We start from the raw sequence: 25,321 nt of genomic DNA, 5'->3' as shown, positions 1-25,321 counted from the left end.
CACACTTGGGTATGTATTTAATAATGTTTTTATTCACTAAATTCTCAATACAATCCTCATTATGTGAATGGTGCAAATATTGAAATTTCTACTGTAAAAAATATAATAGGTTTGTTGAATGTTACCAAGAATCAAGTATATAGAGACAGAAATTCAAGGTACTAGCTCCATTAACGATCAACCAAAAGGATTCGATGCTATTAAAAAGTTCGGTTGACACTTATCGATGTTCCTAATTTTTCTGGCATGGTGGATTCGAATGTGTAATTTAACATTCACGATATTGGATTTCTGATTTCCTTCTTTAAGGACAGTTGTCAAAACACTTGCGGCGTAGCCAGACAACGATAGAGTCTATGGTATGTGCGGATCCAATTTGAAAAAAATATGAGGTTGCATGATGATTGATCAGGTTAAGTTATTATAATTAAAAATTAAAACATTGATTTGATAACTCTTTAAGGTAGTGAAATTCGTGTAGGGCTGGAGCTCTTTTTACATTTTAAAGTCATAGTCCTAAGAATATAACTTCTAGAAGACAGAAAAGAATTTAACTTGTTTATATCTCTACCCAAGGAATTACAGACGTAAGAAATTTGGAAACTTGTGTAACCAGGTCCAAAAATGTCTGAGGTAAAAATTCGATTTTGTACACAAAGAGTATAAAATTAGGAATTACATGTTTTTAATGGTTTACAGCTTAAGGAAATTATATTTGTTAAATTATAATTAAGTGTATTTTAGTAAACAATGAAAAAAATGAAAAACGTAATTTTCTCCAGTTATATTTCTATTTGAAAAAAGAATTATATCCTTACCTTCAACATTGTTTCTTTGGACCTGATTATAAGATGTTCTTAAATTGTGCTTCAAATATCTACAACAAGCACTCGTTGAATAATCAAACACTTTCTTGTTATTGTTCATGTCTTTATGAAAGATATCTTAAATTGCTATGTAAAGAAATGTTTTTGAATATAAAAGACTACTCCAGCATGAAAATTATTTGGGTCTTTTTCGTTTAAGGGCCAGCACAAAAGACCCTAGCTTGCCTATTCAAAACTCAGATCACGCGATGCTTGCCCGCTGCGCAGCGCTTTGCGCTGCTTGCTCTTTTAGAAAAAAAAAATATATATATATATATTATCAGTTAACTCATTTATCAATTAAGTTTTGTTTATTTGATCCAATTCTAAGTATAGCTCATTATAATAAATGTTTAGATATATTTAATTGTTTTATTTTACTTGTTATGAATAATAGCAAAAATGTCTAAGGCAGAAATAATAAGTGTTTATTTTAAATGTCCTTTAAATTTTTTTTACGTAAAAAAGATGTATTTTGATTTTTTTAGTCAGCACAAATGCAGCTGTTGTCTTCTGTGTTGCTTTTAAGTGTTTTTTTCAAGTGATGGATATCCCACACGGGCCTTGCCTTTGGGATATACCTAATTTATTTCACTACAAAATTATGTTATTTTATTATTAATTATTTTAGTTGTTTTTAGGATATTGTACTGAATTGTTTAGAATAATTATGCTGTGCTTAATTTTCTTTTAGTATTAGTACTTTACTGTTATTTGTATGTATTATGTAAAAAAAAGTGAAATATAAATTTCTTTTTGAATTTGAATTTGAAATTAACTCGAGCTTGCAAAGTCCAAGCCCAGATCAACTCACCTCGCTTTATTGAACACAAAACTCAGACAGAAATAACGCAGGTTTCATTACAGGCAAAAGATAAGCGGCGCGAGTTTATCACTGATAAGATAAGACGAGTTTATACTAGAAGTAGTACCTGGACTACTGCCCTAAGAACTAATAACACCAAAAAAAACGATTAAATGCACTGTGAGTCAGATATAGTATGTTTGTAAGGTGCTGGCCCTTAAACGAAAAAGACCCAATTTTTTTTTGTGCGGGTGTTTCAATTTTGTCTTAAAAAATTACCGTCAACCATCTTGAAACCCCACAATATGATAGACTACAAACCCAGATAGATAATAGATGGTAAAACTAAAACTACACACACACGAGTTCTAAAAACGTAATGCTTTTTAGAACTTTTTGCCAATGGCGCAGTGTAGTGGATGCGGCGGTTATCGCGAAGATAACCAGATCAAGCAACGTCGAGCGTGGCTGCTGCTTGGATGGGTGACCGCTGAGCGATCCTGTCCTTGCAAGCAGCCCGCCTGCCCGGCCGTTGGTGGTGGTTCGGAAGTCACCTTTAATCCGTTGGTCCCCAGGTTGTCTTAGAGAGGGCTTCTTAGCCCTAACTTCGCCTGATAAAATAAGAAATCTTTAATTTACTTTTTACTTTTGCTTTTTTTAAAACTTAGTTACTGGTACTTGATAAAAGTGTTAATACGAAAGCCACCATTTTAAATCATGTAATTAAATATGTCGTCAAATAAATCAGATAATATTTTCACAATTAATTATAAAGTTTTTAGACGGCCATTTTATTCTGATAATTCTGGTTAGATCGAAGTGACTTACGAACCCGTCAGGGTGTATTAAGTACATCTAATTATAGTTGGCTGCAATCGGTTGACAATCAAAGCAGTGATTGTTCTTCCGCCGTTCTCGTAATGAATACTCTTAGGCACTTTGAATAGTTGCCTCTCTGAAACTTTGTGAGATAATAAGCTTGGTGTAAAAACTGTTCCTACATGAACCAATCATTTTGAACCTGTCTGTGTGATACTATCGATAGACTACTATCGATAGTATCACATACCTATCGATAGTGTGATACTATCGATAGGTCCTAGAGTCTTGCATAGTCGTGCATAGGTTCTTCTGGGTCCCAGGAAGAAATCTCTTGATTTTGGGATCAGAGATTCTGGGACAGACCACCAGGTCAATCAATATTAAACGCGAAACTAAAATTCTAAAATATTTCTATTGGCCTTACGAATAACCACGAAGGCAAAAAAAGAATGTGCATTAAAACTAATTTGTACACAAAAGAGAGTGCACTCAATAATATTTTGTCACGTGATATAGTAACACGTTTGATGAAGTTACTTCGTTGGGAAGGTTGAAAGACTTCCATTATGTTTCTTTACTCAGTTGTAACGGTTTATCAGTTTCTACAATGTTGCAAATTGTTACTATTTTAAGTATACTTGACAATTTCTTAATGTGAGACTATGTTTAAAACGTGTGGACTAAACTACTGTGAATATTATATAGAGGCGTTTAAATATCTCAATATACCAACATAGGTACTATAATATATATTTTAGTATACATACGACTTCTGAAGAACTTATAACCTGAACAAAGTAATTTCGGTTTAATCTCGGAATTATTGCTACAGCATCAAGGTTCTTCCACTATATGGCCAATGAAACCGCCGCTCAGGCCACCTTTATTGACACTTAAGTCATAACCCCACGACATGTCAAAGATTTATAGAAGGTAGCTAAAGTGAGCTGGATAAGCGAGGTTTTGTTGCAGTGATATTCAATCATTTTTTAAACATTTGTAACTAATTTAGTATCCTTTTATCAATTAACAGCAGAAATTCCAGTTCATTATTGGCTGATTTAATTTGGAAATTTGTTTGGATGATTTTTTCTTGTTCGGTTGGAAACTGTCCCTTAAAGACTTCGTATATGCCAAAAAATGCTTAAATTAATAAAATAAAATTTAAAAAATAATTAAATTATTATAATACTTCCAAAGTCATACAAATGGATATGCTCCATTGGACGTCGTTGTTTGTTATTACTACGTCGCCTGCCTTCGTACAGTTCCGACATAGTTCTCTGCAACTTTTGGATGTTCCCAAAATTGGAAATGGCGCTTAAAGTAAAGCGGTTTGACGTCATCGAGGCTATGCAAAGTAATGTGAAGCGAGAGCTGAAAGCCATTCCAAAATCTACGTCCGAGGATGTGGAAGCACTGCTGGGGTCTACGTCGAAGGATGCCACAGCCCGGAAGACGAAGAATAGCACCAATGCGAAGATATGATATGATAATTTTCGGACAGACCTCGTATATCACTTATTAAAGGGGGAGAGAGGGTTCTTTCGATCGTAGTTAATATGGCTACATTGAAAACATTAACTAAAAAAATCTGAGCATTTTTATTGCAACCAGTTTCGTATGCCAAATTTGTATTAAGGAGTATCAGCCTGGATTGCTATACACTAAAGTTTGTATACATTTTATACTGTCATTGTTATACAAACATTCCTTCTAAGGAACATAATTTCTCGTCAATGAAAGTACGATGGACGCTACACGAACCAAATAAACAGGCCTGTTGTAAGTAGTTTGGTTAGCGGTCATACACTGATGAATAGAATACTTGCATGTATTTGTCTGTCAGCCTCGACATTGACATGGTTTTACTTGTCTAATATCTCGCCCTTGCTGAGACATACAGAGGAGTATAACCTTCTACTGCAAGTGCAATGGTTGTAGGTGGATTGACAAGTACACCCACGACGTGATATTGGCCCAAAACGCGATCGGTTTTTGATGGATAAGTTACGAAAATTTGGTGAAATTGAAGTCCTAATTAATTAATGAACACGATAAGTATTCCAAATATCTCATCAAAAACATCTCCTCCAAAACCCCTACAAAAATAAACTCTTAAAAACATATAATTATGTAACTGAAAATTCTCACATTAAACGAGAATGAATCGGTCTGCATATTACCACATGATACTTTAAATTCGGGTAGAGTACGATAAGCGGATCCGGTTTTTATATCGAAATTACCAAACCGAATTAATATCCCCATCGATAAAATCAACCAATAGTAATTAATTTGAACAATACGAGTAACTGAATTATCTCTACCAACTGTAATCACATTTTCATACCCTAAATACAATTTGTGCTATAAGTGACTTCTTTTAAATAAAAAATATAGTTAACTTTAGAAAACTATACAAAATAACTTTAAAATATGATTTTACTGTGTTTTCTTGGATTCAAGATGTTTTTGTTGTTGTTACATGTTCTTAGTTATTTAAATGACATTTTCCCTATCACTTGCCTTAATTTTATCGTTTCATTAATGGTTATTGCTCCTTTATCATTTATAGCATTACGTAGTTGTTTAAACTATTTCTATTAATTTAAAACATGTCACTAATTTAGTATTTTAGATACTTTGATATTGATTGATCCGCGTGTTATTCGATATGTAAAGTATCGATGATTGCAAAAAACGATATAAAAACCGATTCCGCTTATCGTACTCTCTGCCCTTAAATTCGCTCAAACACATCCGCGAGGAAACTAATAAAAACGACCTCTAAATGTTTTTACAGGATGAAAGAAGAATTTTGGAATAAAATGCGTTTAAAACCAAAAAGGCAATACATTTAGTTACAAATTAGCTGTGTGTTAATCTAAGCGTAATCGTATAATACCTAAACATGTCACCGCATATATATAAAAATTCTTTAATTCTATGTAAGTAAACAGTTTAAAATCGAGGAGTGAAAAAGATTAAAAAGCACATAACGCCAAAAATTAATTAATTTTAATTTGTCTAAGTGTACTGTGTAACCTTTATCTATGTATCAAATGCAAAGCTGTCAATCACTCATCCACTCAATGAATGGGACAATGGCGTAGTGTAGCGGGTACAACGGTTATCACAAGATAAACGGATCAAGCAACGTCTAGCGTGGCTGCTGCTTGGATGGGTGACCGCTGAGCGATCCTGTCCTTGCAAGCAGTCCGCCTGCCCGCCATTGGTGGTGGTTCGGAAGTCACCTTTAAGCCGTTGGTCCCCAGGTTAAAGTGTTAGAGAGGGCTTCTTAGCCTTAACTTCGCCTGGTAAAATAAGACATCTTTACTTTACTTTTTTTACTCACCCATCACTAATTCTCTAACTTCCCGATATTCCAGAAAGTTGAAATTTGGTTCCACGTATACATAGCATAAGTAGAAAACTAAAGCACTTTCATGAAGATAAAACATCCAAAATTCGTATTGGTTAAAGTTGGTTTGTTTCCTCTAGAACAACTATCTTTTGTCCTTATAAATGTTTAATTTAGGTGGAAATCGACGTAGACATGCCCCATGACTTACATAGAACATAAAAGGCATTTTCATTAAGATCAACCACCCATAGGGGTAGAAATAGCCTTGCAGACTTAGAAGAACTAGATTTTATTTTTCAACTTTCCGCTGACCTAATAAAATGAAAATTCACACATACACACGTTCCCTTACCACATAAATTAATTGAAAAACAAAATAATTTCCATGAAGATTAACCACCCTAGGAGATTAAATTTGGCTCGCAAATCTTAAAAAGGTACGCTCCCGATGGCCATAACAATGGAATTTGAAATGCATGTTATTCTCTCAACCGATAATTAAAGTTTTCATGGATTTCAACCAGTAAAAAAGCTGAAATATGTTAGCTTCTATTAGAACTATATGTACTTTCCCTCTGTTCTTGAAATGTGACACAATGTCCAGTATGCCGTAATATACTGACACTATCTTAGACCGGAAATACCTTAGATCGGAAGTGAAATTACAATGACCGGAATCAGTTACTTTTTAAAGAAAACAAACCAACGTATGTGTATGCTTTCTTGATTGGGACAATAAGGCAAATGTTACTACGGCACCGGAATTTAATTACAATAGCCGGGAGTAGACGCTTTTTGACCTAAGAAGACTTTTTAGACCTATGTACGTATATGTACTTTAGACGAATATTTGTCATATTCTTCCACTTTGTCCTAAAATATCATAAGTGTTAGAGCTATTCATTCAAATATTATGGAATGTTACAAAAGACTTTTGTGTACTTCATTGGTAGCAATAAGAAACTGCTTTTCTTCCTGCTTCAGGATCTCAAAAAATTGCTCTTTAAATTTTACTTACAATATTATTCTGAAGTCGCGAGGAGACTTCATTACTTCCTTTTCAGTAGTCTTTATATTAAGTCTTCTAAAAAAGACACGCTTGTGACGTAGGTACTTATTATTCAATAGAATATCGCAATCAAGCCGCGGGTAACTGCTAGTGTGCAATTAAAGGAGTTTCTTAAATAAACGAGAAACACCAACGGGATATTACAAACAATAATACAATAACACACATTTAGGACTAGAAAATCAAAAGAGATTTGTATTTCAATCTGAAAAGTTGGCACTTCAATATCCTATGCGTGTTGATATAATGGATGCAAATTGTGAACACCAGAGAAAAAGGGATAGTTAAAATAATAAAAGTAATTAATTGCCATTTCAGGCATATCACGTTAAAACCAAGTATTTTATGACAGGTATAACGCCATAGGCTCCTCAAGTACCAGGATCTCCTGGACTTTTCGGTCTCTATTAACTCAAAATACCTCTCTAATCAGTTATATCCTAATTTAAAATATAACTAAACGTTACTGAAACAGAATATTTTTATTCGACCAATGGCCGTTCCCCCTTTAGGATAAAATATAAGGATAAGGATGAAAGATAAGGATAAGGATAGGGATGAAAGATAGGTGTATTGGGAAAAGCAAGAGTAGCCTTGTACTAGTCTTGTTTGAAAAGTCTCGTCAATAACAACACCACATTAAACAATAGAAATTTCTAAGACAAATTTCTAATTTTTATGAAGAGTCCGAACCACAGACTTGTCGGTCGTGTTTATATTGGAAGGTTGTTTCAATCCAATCTGCTGCTAAGGTAACAAGCATCGATTAAATGTCTTTATAACTTGCATTTCTCCATAACCTGAATATAAATTCTGTTTCGCATTTTCCACCTGTACCCAATCGATTTGAAAACTTTTCACGACAATGTCAAACTTTGAAAAAGGAGCATGAAGACAAATGATGGGCATCGTACCTTATAGTCGGGTTACTTTGAAGCATAGAATGACATCATTCATCAGTCAATAATCCTTCCCAGCGTCCATCACAGCAACAATATATCTTAGGAGAGTAACACAACAACCTTGGTCAGAGTAACATTTATGTTGGGTTCTTGGGACACGGGAAATGTAGGCTATGTATTTTATTACAAAGTTTGCTCAATGTAATGATGTTATCTTTGTTTTAGTTGTGTAATCTTCTGAACCCCACCGGGTCAGGTATAACATCTTTTGATACACCGATCAGATACCGTTGTAACACAAAATAAATTAACTGAAATTAAACTAATAAATTAGTTAATGAAATTAACTAGTATTCCAGGAAGCAAGGATCCTCTAGAGTACAGGGTAACTCTTAAGGGTTGAATAAATTCTAAGAATATATCACAGACGGTAATGTTTAATCAATACGTAAACAGTTACGTAAATATTCTGATATACATTTTTAGGTTTGAGCGACGAGCCAGAACTATACTAAATAAGTTTAAACCAAGTTTAATCCCTACTTTTGATTACAAAATCAACAATTAACTATATTATAGTCTCACATTTTATTTCTAGTCAAAAATCAAAATTATTTTAAAAATTAAACTTCATCTTAAAAAAATTTTTAAGTATTCTGTGTAACCTGCTTCAAGGCTCCTAAGGTATCACGATCTCTTGGATTTTTTGTCTCTATTAACTCAAAATATACCGCTAAACGTCCAGTTACATCATAATTTAAAATATTTTATATTATATATATATATATATATATATATATATATATGTACAGTATATATCCGCATATTGTTACACTTTCTTTCAAAGCTCTCGTTAATTAGAGATCTCTAAGTTGTTTCATCCAACGAAACGAGCGCTTTAACATATAATTATACCATTGATGGAACGGTGCGTATTTTGGATTGAGTGATTAGAAATTGGATTTCTTGTTATACTTGGTTCTGTATCACAAAACCTTTACATAAAAGTATTTTTGAGATTTCAATATTCTCGAGTGTTCAAACTTTATGGTGGGTAAGGAATTTAAGGGAGCCTGTGTACATTTCATCACAAGAGTTTAATAAAAAAAAAAAACACGTTTAATATGGAGTAAAAAATAAATTTTGTAAGATTAACAATATCACAATCTATACACAAAATTGGAAAGCTTTTAATATAAAGTATGACATTAAGGGCATTGCCATTATTGTATATGTAATGGAATTGTTATCAGAAGAATCTGACAATCAATTTAGGTCGTAAAATACATAACATGCAATTATTACACAATCTAGTAGTCTAAACTATTAATTTGGAGTGTCGATGGCCGAGCGGTCTAAGTCGTTGGACTTTGGGTCTGAGGTAGAGATAGCGCAGGTTCAAATCCTGTCTGTGACCGTTGCACTTTTTATCAGTACCATCAACCTTGTACTGTATCGACTCTCCCCCCTTATTCTGTTTGATAAGATCCTCGCACAGGCCAGTGGCCCATGAGGACGGACAGAAGTACTGCTAGGCCTAACTAGGCCTAACGTGTTTAATCAAGGTGATAAAGAGTCCGTCCCCTTTTGGTATTTAATTAAATATTACATACAGGAAAATGTGCCTTTAGAAATCTTTTTAGTCGATTTGCTGAATCCACTTACTGGAGTATTTCTAAATCTTAGGAGATTTAAAAAGACGCTTTTTTGATAATATTTTAAGCAGCGTCAAAATAGGACGTAAACATCAAGAATTGTAGACCTTTATTCTTTTTATAAACATAGACTTTCACCTTAACCTAGGGGTAAGCTAGTCTATCCGAGAGGTCTCGAATTCAATTCTCGGTAAGTTGACAGATTATTGGATATAATACTTTTGTATTGGATATCAACCGTTTTCCCTTAAAACGTTTTCCTTCAGTTCAGTCGATTTAAAAACATGCCATTGGCGTTCAACAAACTCTTAAAAGGACTTTTAAATTCTTCAATGAACATAATAATACTTTTTATTCAAACACATAATTTGGTTAAGCTATGAGTAACATGTGAACTTCTTTAGAAGCTTTATCAAAATGGATTTTACCACGTTTTCTTGTTTTTCAACCATAGCTACTTTGTGTATAGAGAATTCGGTTGCTCCACCGCGCTTAAAGATCGTATCTATCACATCGTAGTGCACTCAATTGTGTACCTGATGAGGCAATGAGAATAACTCTCCATATATATTACCATAATTTTGTGTAGTCTGTGTGTCTCTGATGTCCAAACGATGTAATTTCGATCGTCTTGAGACGAACTTGCCTTCGTCCAGATTCCAGGAGTCAAGTTTGTAACAGCATCAGATTCCAGACACTGCACTAAGAAGAAACTGATCTGGAGGTAAAATAAATCATTCATATTGGAAATATAGTTCAGTCAGTGTTGTTCTAAGCAAATGTGAATTGTTTCCATCATCATATGAGTGTTTTAATGAAGAAGATTTACAAATATGAAAAAGATAATCGCCACGTCCACTTGCTTCCGAGAGGGGTCAACGGAAGGCACGCTGGTCAGTGGCTGGCCAGGTGGTCGAGGTGGACCTTGGATGGACATTATCACTATAGAGAGCACCAGCTGATCACATTCTTGACACCGTGGTAGCCTGTCTTTGTTTTGACAACCGTGTTGTTAAAATAGAACGAGTCACACACATATAATGAACTAGTGAAACATTATTTATTTTATTATTCACTTAATATTTACCAAGCCACTTACATATTTTTTAGTATAACAGTTATAATCAAAGACCGATATGTGGATAATTTAAACACGAAACGGGATATATAATTTTTTACACAATTTTAAGTCGTTTAAATTTAGAGGGAAAATTTGAAAAATTATATAAAAAAAAGTTTGATTTTTTCAAAAAGGGTGAGTCTATAATAAATTGGAAATTGACTCTATGCCTAGTGTTGTATGTGTATGTTGAGTTTTTAAATATTCAAGATTTTGAGTTTTATACATAAATAAATAAAGAGTTGGTATAGTTAAACTATTTAAGTCATCATTGCTCAGATTGCCTTCTTTTGTACAGTAAAAATGTTATATCTTTGGTCATGCCCTCCATGACAGAAGAAATATGTACGACTTGAGTATGTAGTTGGTTCACACTCTTTTACTATGTTTTCATTGTTGAACCTATGGAAGGCTTTTGATTTGCAGAAGCGTAACTATTAGTAGTCACCATGCAATCAGACCAATTAATTTAGCTCCTTTATCACAGAATGCTTGTTTATTTTGTCGAATAAACTATTATTACTATACTATTATTATATAATTATGATTTCATTATGTAATTATTATAATATATTACATCAAACAGAGTGACCCGTAACTCTCTGGACAAAGGCATACCACGTTATTGCTCAGGTCAAGACAGCCATATTTCACCATATGAACATGGGTTAGTTTCCATGCTTAGTTTCCCATTTGTCTGGGTGTAATGTGTTTTTTATTACAAAAAATAACTCAAAAACCAAAAACTTAAATTATACCAAATTTGGCTCAAATTTGTATGATAGCAAGGCCAGTTGTTACTGAAAGAAATATCATTAAATTATCTTTAGTATTTTCAAAATTGGCGATCATAAAACCTATTACACATTGAATATCTTAAAAAACCAGCATTTTTCTATTAATAACTACAAGAATTACAGTTTTATAGAGGAAATTAACAAATCTAATTACACCAAAATTATTTAAATTGAAAAATAAATAATTAAATTTAGAGCAGATTTACTGTGGACAAGACATGACCCACATTGAGAGCTGCCGTTTATGCAGTTATTGTATTGTTGGCTATTCGCTGAAAAACCCAATGTGGGCCATGTCTTGTCACAGTAAATTTGCTCTAAATCAGTTTAAATAACTTACATAATGTTGTGTCATTGGATTTGTGATAATATCGTCTAAAAACTGTCATTATTAAGATATTGAAAGCTTAAAAAAAGCTATAAAAAGTTTAAAAAAAGTTTTAATGGCCGCTATTTTGAAAATACCTTTAAAAAATCCTTGTTATCATAAAATGTTTGAAGAAAATTTTGGTATATTTAAACTTATTTTGTTTTTAAGATGGTAATTTCTTTATAGAAAACCAAAAATACAAACAGATGGGAAACTAAGCATCGGAGACCCATGTTCATATGGTAAAATATGTTTGTCTCGACCTGAGCAATAACGTGGTATACCTTTGTCCAGAGAGTTACGGGACACCCTAACAGCACTTCTATAGCTATAGAACAATCAAATTAAGTACAAACCCAATAATATAATAAAAAAACATATCCGATAATATACAATAGCTAATAAATAGAAATTCCCAATATAATAGAAAATATACCAGACTCTAGATACACTGGGGAATGTAACAACAGGACAGTTGCAATAAAATAATAAAAAAAGCAAAAATCAAGCAATACATATTACTTGATTCCTTAAAACTATGAAAGCAAGAACAATAACATACACATGAGGAGATATAACAATAACAACAACAACAATATCTAAAAAACTAACAAGTACAACAATATAACGAAAATTGTATAACGCCTGTAGAAAAATATATAATTAAAACTTTGGTATATTGTGGTATATATAGTTTAAGACAAAGAAAAAAAAAAGCCAAGAATTAATTGCATGATTGAAAATGCAAATGCATGGATATTGTGCGTGAGTTTGGGGATGTGTGATGCCGTGTGTGCATGATAGTTAGGGTAGTCTCCGAAGTTTTCACAGAGATAGCCACGAAAAATGCTATTTTACGATATTTTAGATTCACAAGGCGTTGGTAGCGAATCAAATAGTGGATGAATTCTGTTGTTCCCAGGTCAATTGACAATTAGTTGAGTTGACGTTTACGTAAAATGTTTTCGTTACGACCTTGTTTTTCGCTTTTATCGCTCAAAGAATGTTGTAAGCTCCACATTGTTTTCAGTGTTTCTCAGCTAACTACGAACAATAAGGGGTAGAATTTATTTTAACTGACTTTTCTTGCATTTACTAATATTCACTTACGTTAACATATCCATCTATATTCGTTTGCATTTTAAATGTCAAGCGTGCTAATTATCAAAAGTAGTCAATATCAATTCCAGGTTTTGTATTAATAAAATGAAATTAGGCGAAGTAAACTAAGAGTATAGTTCAGTAGACCTATGAAATAGATTATGTAAATGGTAATATCCTAAATAATACATTTGGCAGTCATGAAAACAAGTTATTTAAAAATATAAGCTATCATGGCCATACAATAAATTAAACCGTTATAAATTATTTGCATACACATAGGTGTTCCCCCAAGAGCCGAGAGCTTATTTACTTCTTTGGCTGGTTTTTTCTTAAAATCGATAGAGAAAATTTGCTCTAATAAGGAGTTTCTAAGGCTTTGATAGTGATTTAAACTGTTAAAAAACGGAAGTTCAATCTATCAAAATTGTTAAATATGAAACGATAACTTTATTCTCGCATCATATTTTTCTTAGATGGGCAGATTTAAAAACCAACCGTTCAAATAACCTAGTACATACCCAGGATATAAATATATATTAGTTTTTTATATTTAAATATAAATATAAGGTTTATAAAGGCAATTTGTTAATAAAAATCAAACATAAATCAATATGTATTAAAAAGGTAAATTATCACCTTCGCGGCTACCTAAATCTTGGGATTGTAAGTTTTCATATATAACTTTGTACTGTGAATAAAATAAACCCACCTCGTATGATTTTGATTACATGCAGAGTACATAACTTAGTTCACAGATTTATTACAGATTATATAATTATACATTAAAGCCTTTATCAATCGATCTTTTTTAACATCTCTAGGAAAAATAAAATCCCGTCTCTTTATAGCCCAATTTGGGCTACAATAAAATCATCGTTAATACCCAGCCAGTGTATCTAACAGGATCGTTTATAGACATTTGGGAATGTTTCTTAACAATTGATTAGTGTGTTAAATTATTTTTATTATATAAACAGGATTTTTTTAACGTGGTCCAAATAGGAAATTTTACAGACTTCTTCTTCAGTCGTAATCAGCTGTTGAAACCCCAACATGATTATTTTAAAAGCAATTTACTAGTCAATGACAAAAAAAGTAAAAGTAATTATTTTGTTAACAGCGAACCTGAAAAAGAGTGTGAATGACTTGACCAATAAAATTGTAATTTACACATTTTAGAATAATATGTTGTTCTAATATCTTTCTGAATAAATTAACCTTATTAACACTATATTGGTTCAAAATGTGCTTTGTACTAATGTTTTCTCCCCCACAACCTGTCTTTAAGATATTTGATTGTAAATATAACAGTGTTTAGGAATGAATAGCGATTATTTACAGAAAAAACAAACTGTTTCATAATGTAAAACACACTTTTTCCAATTCCTGAAAAAATACTTTCACTCGAACAAAACAAGTTTTGAATATTACCTCCTCATAACATCTTCTTAATTGTTTAACAGGTTTCCTAATTAATTGTATCCATTTCGGAATTAGTTTTTTATTAGATAGATACGTTTTTGAAAGAAAGAAGTTGCGTAAGAAAATATATTTAACAAAAGAAACAGGTCTAATAAGTAATCTAAAGATGCCTCTTTTACTAAAACTAGCCGATCATGCACTTCATTAAAATATTTGCTTTTAGGTCATACTTCTACTAACAACTACTACTTCTAAAATTACCTCAGCGTATCTTGATGGTTTCACAATCTCGGTACAAACAAAAATAGTTTGCATCCAAATCACCAAATTTTTGTTATATCACTCAATTACTGAAGCGACAATCACAAGTTGTTTTCAATCGTACGATAGTTAACAGAAGTTACTCTGTGTAGAGTACTGACGGAAGCTCTCTGTTCACAGATATCTTGAAAATCCAAGATGGCGGAGTCCAGGTTGAAACATCACGGACTACTCCAGCCTCGACACGAGGCTAGAAGAGCTGGCAGAGAACATCAAACGCCATGTTTCCTTCTCTTCAACGCCATGATCGTGTCACGTGAGTATAAGAGAGAGGTCGATGGGGCGATTTCGAGTGAATAACAATCGATCTTCTGGCCACTTAGCGAATATTTCGGTTTCCTTTGTTTGATACTAAACTGCAGTCTGCCCTTCCTCGTTTAGACCACTTTTTGTGTGTGCCACCAAACACACAGATCGAAATAGGTTTGTTCCATAGATTCCTTAGATAGTCTGAGCCCATAGCTAAAGGCTATGATATAGTGGCTAAAAATCTCGTCATCTTTTACCATTAGAGCAAAAAATATACATACATAGGCTTTAAAGCCGAAGATCCTTAATTAAGATTGACATTAGAGTGTCTATTTAGTGTCTCACCAAAATATCGAGACTCTACATTGACGCGTCATATGGACACTGGTTTTTACAACACTCCATACATTAATGTCCCCTTGAGATATTTGTCTGTCTTGCCAATATCTCAAGCACAATTTTCAAACACGCCGTATTATAGGCTTAAAGTTGAAAATGTCGTAATGTGTAGACTCTATTCTCTCTTTAACACAATGGCTTCCTCCTTAACAAGTAACATTACAATTGAAAAGTATATATTCTATTGTATCACCAAACACATATGGAGCCTCTACATTTGACGCGTCATCTTGACGCGATGGTTTTTTACAACACACTGATTTGTCTGTCTAGCCCAAGCCATCTCAAAACCGCCCTACATAGGCTTATAAGTTGAAGATTGAAAATTAAAGTGTCTATTTATAAAAGGGCAATAGTATTAATTCGTATCAGTGCAGAAATAGCGTGTTGTTAATTTGTAGCTGAGATCGTATTTTTTCATGGGGCAACCTTGCATATTATTATATTGTGGAATAAAGAATACATGAAGTGACGCATCTAAAATCCATATCAGTGTGTATTTCGGAAGTATTTTAGTACAGAAATGTAACGATCTTCATCACTATAAGTATATTTTTTCATTCAAATAATTTTTTAAATGTTTCTAGACAAACTAAATTAAACTTAAACCTAAAAGGAATTTAATATATAGATGGCAGTTTAAGAGTGGAATCTAAAGCTGTCCTAAAAAATCTTCCACAACCATGACTATTTTGTGTATGGCTGTTCTATTGTGTATGTTCCAGTGATGCAGGCGGGGTTCGCCTGTCTGGAGGCAGGTTGTGTCAACTCCAAGAACGTCACCAACATCATTATGAAAAATGTGCTGGACCTGTGTAAGTAGGATAGGTGGAAGCAGCTTCCACGACACTTATGAACTTTTAATTTATGTTACACAACAGAAGGACTTAGACCTAGTGGGAGGCTGAGGGAGTTTTAGAAATTTTTGACCAGGGGTTCTCAACCTTTTTGAATCTATAACCCCCCTTTTGTGTGTCCATCTTGAACTCAAGGATAAACCGGTACGTTTTTTTGGGACAAAAACGTTCTCTTTTTCTTCCACAACCCCCGATGAGAGGTCTTTTAGCGACTTCCCCTAGGGATCGCGACCACCCAGTTGAGAAAACCCTTGTTTTGCACTATCTTAAAAATGGAGATCCTCTAATAAGACGGCTCTTTATGGTTAGTACTAGGAAAAATAAATAGGATTCGAAGGAACTTTTGGTATATATTCATATATTTCAAGTCATGTACTTCATCTATTCATATAAACAAACGTAATTTGAAACATGGAAAGCCAGTTTAAATAGTTTTCCAACCCAAAAACTTGTCTGGGACAGATCGACATTCGTGAAAAAAACCTCGTCCAGTAAGAAATCAGCATGGCTGCTGAAGATGTCTGGTATGATCTTAGAGATCCGCTCTAGGCTCAGGAAAACGCGAGACGGCTTTGCAATTATTATTCAGTGTAAATCAGACCATGCTCTTGTTCCCTGCTCCGTTTAAAACACTCTCAGACTCGGCTGTCTATGTTACTGCACAGAACTTATATAGAAGGTAGGAGTACGTAACAGGTTTCACAGAGGCAGCATATAAGTTGTCAGATCCATTGCTCATTTGATTGGGCTACAATATGTGTTAATATGTCACACAACATATGATTGTACTCAGTTTACTAATACATTTCTTTATCCTGCGATTTTCTCACCATCACGGTTTACACGTAAGATCAATGTAAAAATGTTCTCTAACGCTCAGCCAATAAATAAAACTAGTATTATTTATATAAATACGTAAGAATAAAACATGCCATTTGTGTTTTTAATACATACGATTATATTGTGAGAAACTGTCATTACTGAAAACAGACCCGAATAAAATCTTATTTCTTGGGTTCGTCCCCAGGGGTAGTCTTTAATTTAATACGCAGCCTACTCTGGTTATTCGGTTGTGTTTTATCGAATGGTCGATGTTTTTTATCCGAATGAATAATTTGATATTAAAATTTATATAACTAAGCGTGTGTTTTCAACTTATTAGTTATGGTAATTTTAATGTAAACAATAAACAGCAAACAGCAAGAAGTAACTAATATATATAGTCTTTGAAAATGGCGATGAATATAAGGAGTATATATGACAGGTATTTCTCACCAGTGACGAGATTTGTTTAACTGGCTTCAAACCTGTGGGTTTGGGTCATCCATGGGGAGAATTCTTTCATCCGTTGCATAAAAGCGGTTACTCATTGATATCAAGCTGGACAAGTTATTAATATTGTAAGGTTTTCTTTGATATCTAAGACTATACCCATGGTTGGTTTTGTTGATTTGTAATGTTAGTGTAAAATTTATGTTTTTAAAATTTGTAATGTATGAGTTTTTTCTTGTTACGATAATTTTATTATATCTCTTGCACGATTTTTTACAGATCGAAGTTGGATAATATATCGAAGTGTTCGATGATAAAAACCGAATAACGATTGTAGGACACTTACTAAAGTCTCCTCCTTCCTAGTAATCATTGTTGGACAATCATATTCAACAGATTTCTCAATTTACAAAGTAGCGAGTAATAAAAAAAGATTGAATTAATAACAGATTAAAGCTATTATATTTATGAGTATGCAAGGACACAAATAGTAAAACGTTTTTATTTCCAATTAATTGTAATATTTCAATAGGTCTAATTTGTTAAACTAAAGCGTTTTAACACTAATAAGTTGTACTAAAACCACCATTTTTTATTAATTTTTTGTACGTCTCATTCTTGACACTAATGTAACCGAATTAATAAAACCATCAGTTTATTGGTATTGATCCCTTCATTTAATAAAACTGCAAGTCTTCTACAATAAGGTGTTGGTACAAGTACAAGTGTGGTCAGCAAACAGAGGCGCTAACTTCTTCTGGTAGGTAACTTAATTTTTGCTTTCAACAGTCTGCAGCTTCATTAGGGAAAGTCTAGCTGTCACAAAAACCACTTGCATTAAACACGCGTTTTAGAAAGCGTGTGATATATACATGTCTACAATTCTAGCTGCCCATTCTGTAATAACATAAGGCTCCTACCTGTTAAAAGTAAACAAATTTAAACTTTTTTAGATCCATTTAGAGTACAATGATGCCGAAAGTGTCCTTTTCAAACAGGCTACACGATATATTTAAATTTAAAATGTCCCAAACTATATGTTTTGTACAAATACTTCTATTGTTGTATCCGAATTTAAAAACACAAAGACTCGCCTTCGGCTTGCTGGGGGCTACGCCCCAGGCCCCCCATGATGTTGCTTGCAAAATCGGGATAAGAGGGATTTTGGTTGATTGGTAAAATTCGGGCATGAAGTCATGCCAGGAAATTCCCTGGGGGTGGGGGGGTATAATTTTATCCAGGGGTTAAGACACATCGGCGGCGGTGTGTTGGTCCAAACACAATGACGTAAAATGAACAGTTTTGAAAATCACTTTTTAAGTGTTCTGGGACTTTACCTTGGTGCTCATTACGTCCTCCAGTGTTTGAGTTGATTGCAAGACATATTCGGTCAGATTCCGTTATATGCCCCCAACGCTTAAACTTTTTCACAATGAACTTAGAACGTTATAAAACGATGTAGTTGAAGTAACAGAACTAACATTATGCCCCCTACGCTAATTTGTCATTTACGGATTATAATGAATTACAATTGGTTACCAGCTAAGAAAAAAGGGTACTTACGTATTATATCGACCACACCCCTACATTTCTCCAAACATAGAAATTCAACAAAAACAAACATCACCAATTGGGTTTAGATCCATTTTACTTCTCCGATTATCGCATCAAGATATGAAATGGGAGCTAAGCTCTTGCATTGAATAAACCCCGAAGTGAAATACCAAAAGTAGAAACAAACCAATCTTTTGGATAAGACAAATTCTTATGCTGCCATGCCAAAAAAACCCCGTTCGAGTAATCGATAGCTGGTACTAAATATTCAGAAAGAGGTGAAATGACACTAATTTTAATTGGAATCTTAAGTGGAGTGAGAGAAAACTTTAAAGTATAACAGAACGCAATAGTGATGTGAACTAATTTTGATAATGAGGAGGTAATTTAGTTAAGAACCGGATGTTTTTGTGGAGTTTAAACGGTTCGCCAAATCTTGTTGTCAGCTGTTTTCGCAAATAGGAGAGCTGTTCGCAAAATAGGAGCTGCCGTAAATGATGGCTGGCGGTATTGGGGAGAGTCGGGAAACGGCGGTTGTTTGGTCTAATGGCAGAGCGCACTCGCACGCTATCACGCACGGGAAACGGAACTGGTGAATTACGCCGAATACAAGCCTTCGTAATCGCCGCAAAATTATTTACGGTACAAGTATATTACATGACATAGATCATGTTCAAAATATGTGCCATCATCGTCAAAATGAGAACCTACACTGATAACCTTATGCGGTTCCTTTCCTTACGTTTCTATTTAAAAAAGAGCCCGAAATGATAATAACAACAATTATAGGCCAATTTCAATTCTACCTGCGATCAGAAAATATTTCAAAAACTTTCTATTCAAAGCTGATTTTATGGATAGATGTGAGGTTTTTAGACTTAGGTTTGAATTTTGTAACAATTAATGTAAATATCAACGCCCCCATTCTTAAAATCACTGTCGATGCAATAGTGAAAGAGAGAGAGATATACGAACACATACTGGAGCATTTTTATCAATTCTTTCCCAAAACCCTTTCACTATGAGCTGATGGAGGTACGTGATGCTTGTCACACAAATAGCTCACGCCTTATCTCGCTTAGATATATACCAATGTATATGAATTAAAACACGCGTTCAAGCTAAATAAAATTAAATACGGTATTCCACAAGGACCCATTCTTGGAGCCGATATTTCCTCAACCATTCGAAAAAATTGAATTTATCATAAAAAAAGGATTGACTAAATACGATAAAGGCTGTAATCTTTTTATCATTGTAGTAGAATGATTATTAGTTAGCAATCACAATGCGTCAAGCCAAATTCTTTGCGTTCATGTATTGTACTAAAGTAAATTTGAAAGGAAGTCAGTCGTATAACCAACTTTTTATCTCAGTAAAAACTATATAGAACATATTGCCTCAATTGGATTCATGAAAAATCTTTTTTGGACTGGTTTGACTTAAACGAATTCAACTAGACAGTATTTCACTTGGAATGTTGAAGAGGAAGTTCCCTCCACAGTACTATGTATTATTCGGTGACAGTATAGCGTGTTTTGATACCTTATATTGTCTGAACTGGGCATATGGAAATGTTTTGGCAAATTTTGCTGCTTGAACCAGTTTGGGAGAATTCGAAACTTAAAAAATCATGACCAGTTACGAGTTTCTAAGATTATATTCGTGTAGGAAATGCTTTAGGAAAGTAAAATTCCTAGCATTGACTTACCTTGCCATAATTTGCCTCCAAAGTGAGTCCTCAATAGCTGACTTAAAGTAAAGTAAAGTAAGCTGACTTGAGTAAAGCGACCTTAAGAGTGTTTCCATAAGAATAATTTTAACCTTTAAAAACTTTTACATCCTTATTTTTTCTGGAAAAGATTTCATTGTAAAGTATATAATACTTTGAAGTATGAAATAAAAAAGGTTCCAAAAATTTGTCCGAACAACCAATAAAACATAGAAAAAAACTAAAAAGTATTTAGATGAAAATTAGTTATTTTTTTAAAAATATCCTACAATTCTATACATTTTCTATAATGATATGATACGTTTTATAATAATTCTAAGGCTTTATAATTTATAAGATCCTAAAAGTATTGCCCAGTAAAGTCAGCTCTTAATTTTTAATTTCACTCTGAAGCAGTACTGGATGGAAAAGTATACAAACCAAAATATATTCGTATTCCTCTACATGAGCAGACAAAACATTTTTTAAAACGAAATTCATCAGAAACCTTAAAAACTCTGTGTCAACTTCAATGAAGAAATGTATTATTTTGAGTTTGTGGTTTCATAGTGACAATTACAATCCCTACATATTCTGTAGGTAGAGTTTTTTACATTTTTATACAAAATTTAATAAAATTATTTAGAACAGACAATGAATACATTAATAATGAACATAGATTTTATTGCAAACAATAATAGTATAAAGATTTTATCCAAAAATAATAAATGAAAGCTTTATTATCTAGCCCTAATTCTCTATCTGTCTGGGTAGCTTGTTGACTCGACTATACTAACACAACTATATGTTTATATTAATTTAATGTCAAAACTAGTTTTACTGCTGTTAACTTTGGCATACATGGACAGCACATTTTCCTAGCCAATACTCTCAATTGTTTTACTCACAATTTGGTGGTGTTCCAATTGTGAATAAAATTTAAAATAATATGTTCACAAAACAAACTATAATTGTATTTACTCATCTGCATGCCAAAGTTTAACGAAAGTCTGAAAACCATTTTAGGGATTTACATGAACACATACAAAGAACCGAGTACCAGAACCGCGGGGGCTGAAGAAGTGGTATGGTGCCCATTGTACACATCAATCACGTAAAAAAAGCTATTGTTTCCCTTTGTCATACTCTCTCAAGGGGACAATAAAATAACAGCTACAACAGTAAAATTTAAAATTTTTATTCGATAACCTGTAAATGTTGTGATATCCGTGAAGAACAGTTAGCGTTCGTATATTTTCGATAATTGTTGGATTTGACCTAAAAGAATACATTTCAACAATAGTTTATTTACTTTTGACTTGTGTCTAATTTCAATCATCAACCATTACCAACAAGTGAACTCAACAATTCTGTCAATTTACAGTCACACACTTTTAAAAATTGGCTGAATGTCACACGTAGGAAATACCCTGAATTATTCGAAAACATATGCCACCATATGTACATGCATTCCTATTCTATACTTAAGGGGGCTTCAAATGGATACCAAAATTGATTGGAATGGTGTATATGTACATTATTGTGACCGCTGTTAAGGAAAAACACTAGTATAGCGCCTTCAATTTCATACGTAACGGTGGGTAGGCAAGTTTTATACAACATTCAAACTTATTTTCATTAAAGTAGGCGCTCTGTTATTTTTAGAAACTCATTTTCTAATGATAATTGTAACAAGATTTTCGCTTATCATTATGCATTCGTTTAGTTTATAAAAAATAGACTGCAATCTGCAAAGAACTCAATAAAACATAAATTTATATATACAATGTAACAATATTATAATTATTTTTTTTCTTTACCCTTGCAATCCACCTTTTTATAAGTGAAAATCAAAATATTTTCTGTTTGTAAAAATAAATGTCAAGTCGGTCAGCCCAAAATTACTGTTTCTTGTATTGATGTCAGAATTAAAATGTAATTGCTACCTTGATTTTCATCAGTTGAAAATTGAACAATGTTAACTGAAGGCTTGGCAGTACATAAAATTAGCCCAATAACTTTGTTTTTTTTTAAGGTGAGGTCAAATCCGTTTTAATTCTATTTCCCTCTGTCCTCATGGGCTACTGGCCTGTGTCGAGGATCTTAATCAAACAGAATAAGGGGGAGAGGCGATACAGTACAAGGTCGGTGGTACTGATAAAAAGTGCAACAGTCACAGACAGGATTTGAACCTGCGCTATCTCTAACTACGATCCAAAACCTTACTTCTTAGACCGCTTGGCCATCAGTGCTAACTCAGCTCAGCCAAAACACTAACTCTATGCAAATTCCAACTGAATCTGAAAAAAGCTGTTTCTATATTATATAACCCAGTCTGGCCGAAATAATACCATTAAATAGGCTAGGAAAACAAACTGTATAAATGTTATGTTTAGCCTGACTTTACATAACAAGTGATAAACTTGATGGCGTCAATAACTATAATAATCAAAGGGGCTGCACACAAGTTTGACATAATTAGCAGTTACGTCGCCGTTTCACTGCTAAAAAATTGCATTTATCACCTCAAAGTGACATAATGTCTTTGCTATGTCAACCTACACAATGATTAGGAGTTAAAATCGTCACATAACAAGTCGTTGTGCACCAATGTTCATTAAAACATATATAGAGTTTAGTCCTTTAGCACATTTTATGGTCGAATAGTTTGTCTCTTTTAGCTTAGTTATTTCCTTTATTTGTTCAATGTCAAGTCAAATACAAGAATTAATTTTATTAAAGAACGAATAATCTTATAGTTTTACCTTGAATTGAAGTAATACGAACGCACATACTTTAGTAAAATTTTAAAAGCGTTCGGTTACTTAAAATGTTTAATTTTTAGAAAAATTTCAAGAGTAATGTTTAATGATATTTTAATATGTATCGTGTTTACACAAATAATTGGATGACTGTTCAGTAGTATTTGAATATTTATGAATAATATTCGATATACTTTTAAATTAATTATTTTGGATTCACGAATTTAATTTTTCCTAAAATAAATGAGATTATCTTTGTATTTATTGCAAACCTTCGAGTCATTTATGTTGCTTATCTAATTAGGATGACTTACAATACATTTAAGTACATTTAACCTAGAATCTCTAGTAACACTTTAATGAGCGACTCGTATACCCTGACATCTAAATCATTACAGAATACAATTATGGAACTGATATGAGTGTGCATTAATAATGATATTACTGAAAGATAATTAAAAAACTAATGAGGAAATTCGGTCGAAAATTTTAATTGAGACACAGAGGTTAAATAAGCTAGCAGGATACAGGGTTTTATTGGATACAAGTGGACGAATATTGATAAGATTGCACCTTAATTAAAAAAAAAAGTATTGGAAATAAATTTTTTAACGTTTTAGTACTTATATTGCCCCAATCTACCTGGTTATTCTTATTTAATATTGTACATCACGGTGTCTTGTTCGTAGAGCAATCTTTAATGGTCCCAATGACTATCATGGTTTGAAATATTGTGTTTGTTTCTTATGGCTGATAAGTTATTCAAGCTTACACACTTTAAACAAAATATACTAAATTTAATCCCCTGCACTAAATAGTCGCCTACTGCCATGCGTATTGTCAAACTATATGGAAAATGGGACACTCACATTTTTAATAAAAATTGAAGCACTTTATGATTGAATTAATAGTTTTAAATTCTTGCATTTTACCATTTACTGTTATGGGACAATTGTTGTTGCTTAATACTGTCTAACCGTCCTTTATTTGAAGTTTTTTTGACGATGGGAAATGGACTTTAAACGGACATTTTGCCCATCGGTTTATGTGACACAAATACAATCATTAACACTAACTACGTTTTTCGAGATCATGCAATACAGATTCTCATCTTCGGGTAATGGCTAAACTAATGCATGACTAAAAACACTAAGTTTAAGTTAAGCAAACACATACCAGAGCGTTGTGATAACCCATACACCTGGAACTACAAACGTATTTTTGTTTTGTCTATTCCATGCAACACTAACTCTAAAACATTGCTCTTGATTTAAAACTATACCCTACTTTATTAAAATTGAACTACAGACTACATGGTTTCACAATAGCTGTGCCACTCAACTATGCCAACCAAATATAAACACGAACCAGAAGGCTAATAGTAAAATGGCGATCGTCCACGGCAGAAAAAAATTGGCGGCAAAATGATATAGGGGCATGAGGAATGGGCCTTTTATTATTATTGGTTCATGCTAGTACCATACCGGATTTTGTGGTTGTAACAGATTGTAATTGTTAATCCACTGAAACGATGTCAAATCCTCCGGAAATCCTGAAGATATCTAAAACCTTTTTTCGATGATCCCCAACACTGGTAGTATGTAATCCTTCCGCCTGTACGAATAACTTGCTCTATTTCTCCTTAGTCATATGTGGGATCTTCTACTGGCTTGGTTGGCCTACTCCCTGGCGTACAGTCCGGGAACATGTTCCTCGGGTACACCCTGTGGGCAGGGGTGGGATGCCAGAGGGGGGCGGCTCGCCCTCATTGGTTTCTTCCAGTTCGTAATTTCGCCCTGCGACGGCCGCCACCATCGTGTCCAGTGGCAGTCGCTGAGTAGGTGCAAACCTTTATGCCTCCTACATCGTCTTACAGACTCCCGTCCCATCTCAGGTG

The 25,321-nt window shown here is 33.4% G+C and overlaps 1 long non-coding RNA gene across 1 annotated transcript; it reads left to right on the top strand.

Moving 5' to 3' along the window:
* Window positions 1-14,839: 14,839 nt before the first annotated feature.
* LOC124367163 lies at window positions 14,840-25,095 on the top strand. The gene is made up of 3 exons (XR_006922877.1): window positions 14,840-14,876; window positions 15,994-16,083; window positions 25,071-25,095. It is a non-coding gene; the product is annotated as an uncharacterized LOC124367163 (long non-coding RNA).
* Window positions 25,096-25,321: the final 226 nt, after the last annotated feature.

This window comes from Homalodisca vitripennis, chromosome 8, assembly GCF_021130785.1.
Source record: "Homalodisca vitripennis isolate AUS2020 chromosome 8, UT_GWSS_2.1, whole genome shotgun sequence".
In the NCBI taxonomy this organism is placed as follows: domain Eukaryota; kingdom Metazoa; phylum Arthropoda; class Insecta; order Hemiptera; family Cicadellidae; genus Homalodisca; species Homalodisca vitripennis.
The sequence above is the reverse complement of the archived record's forward strand: the minus strand, read 5'-3'. Positions and strand labels throughout refer to the sequence as shown.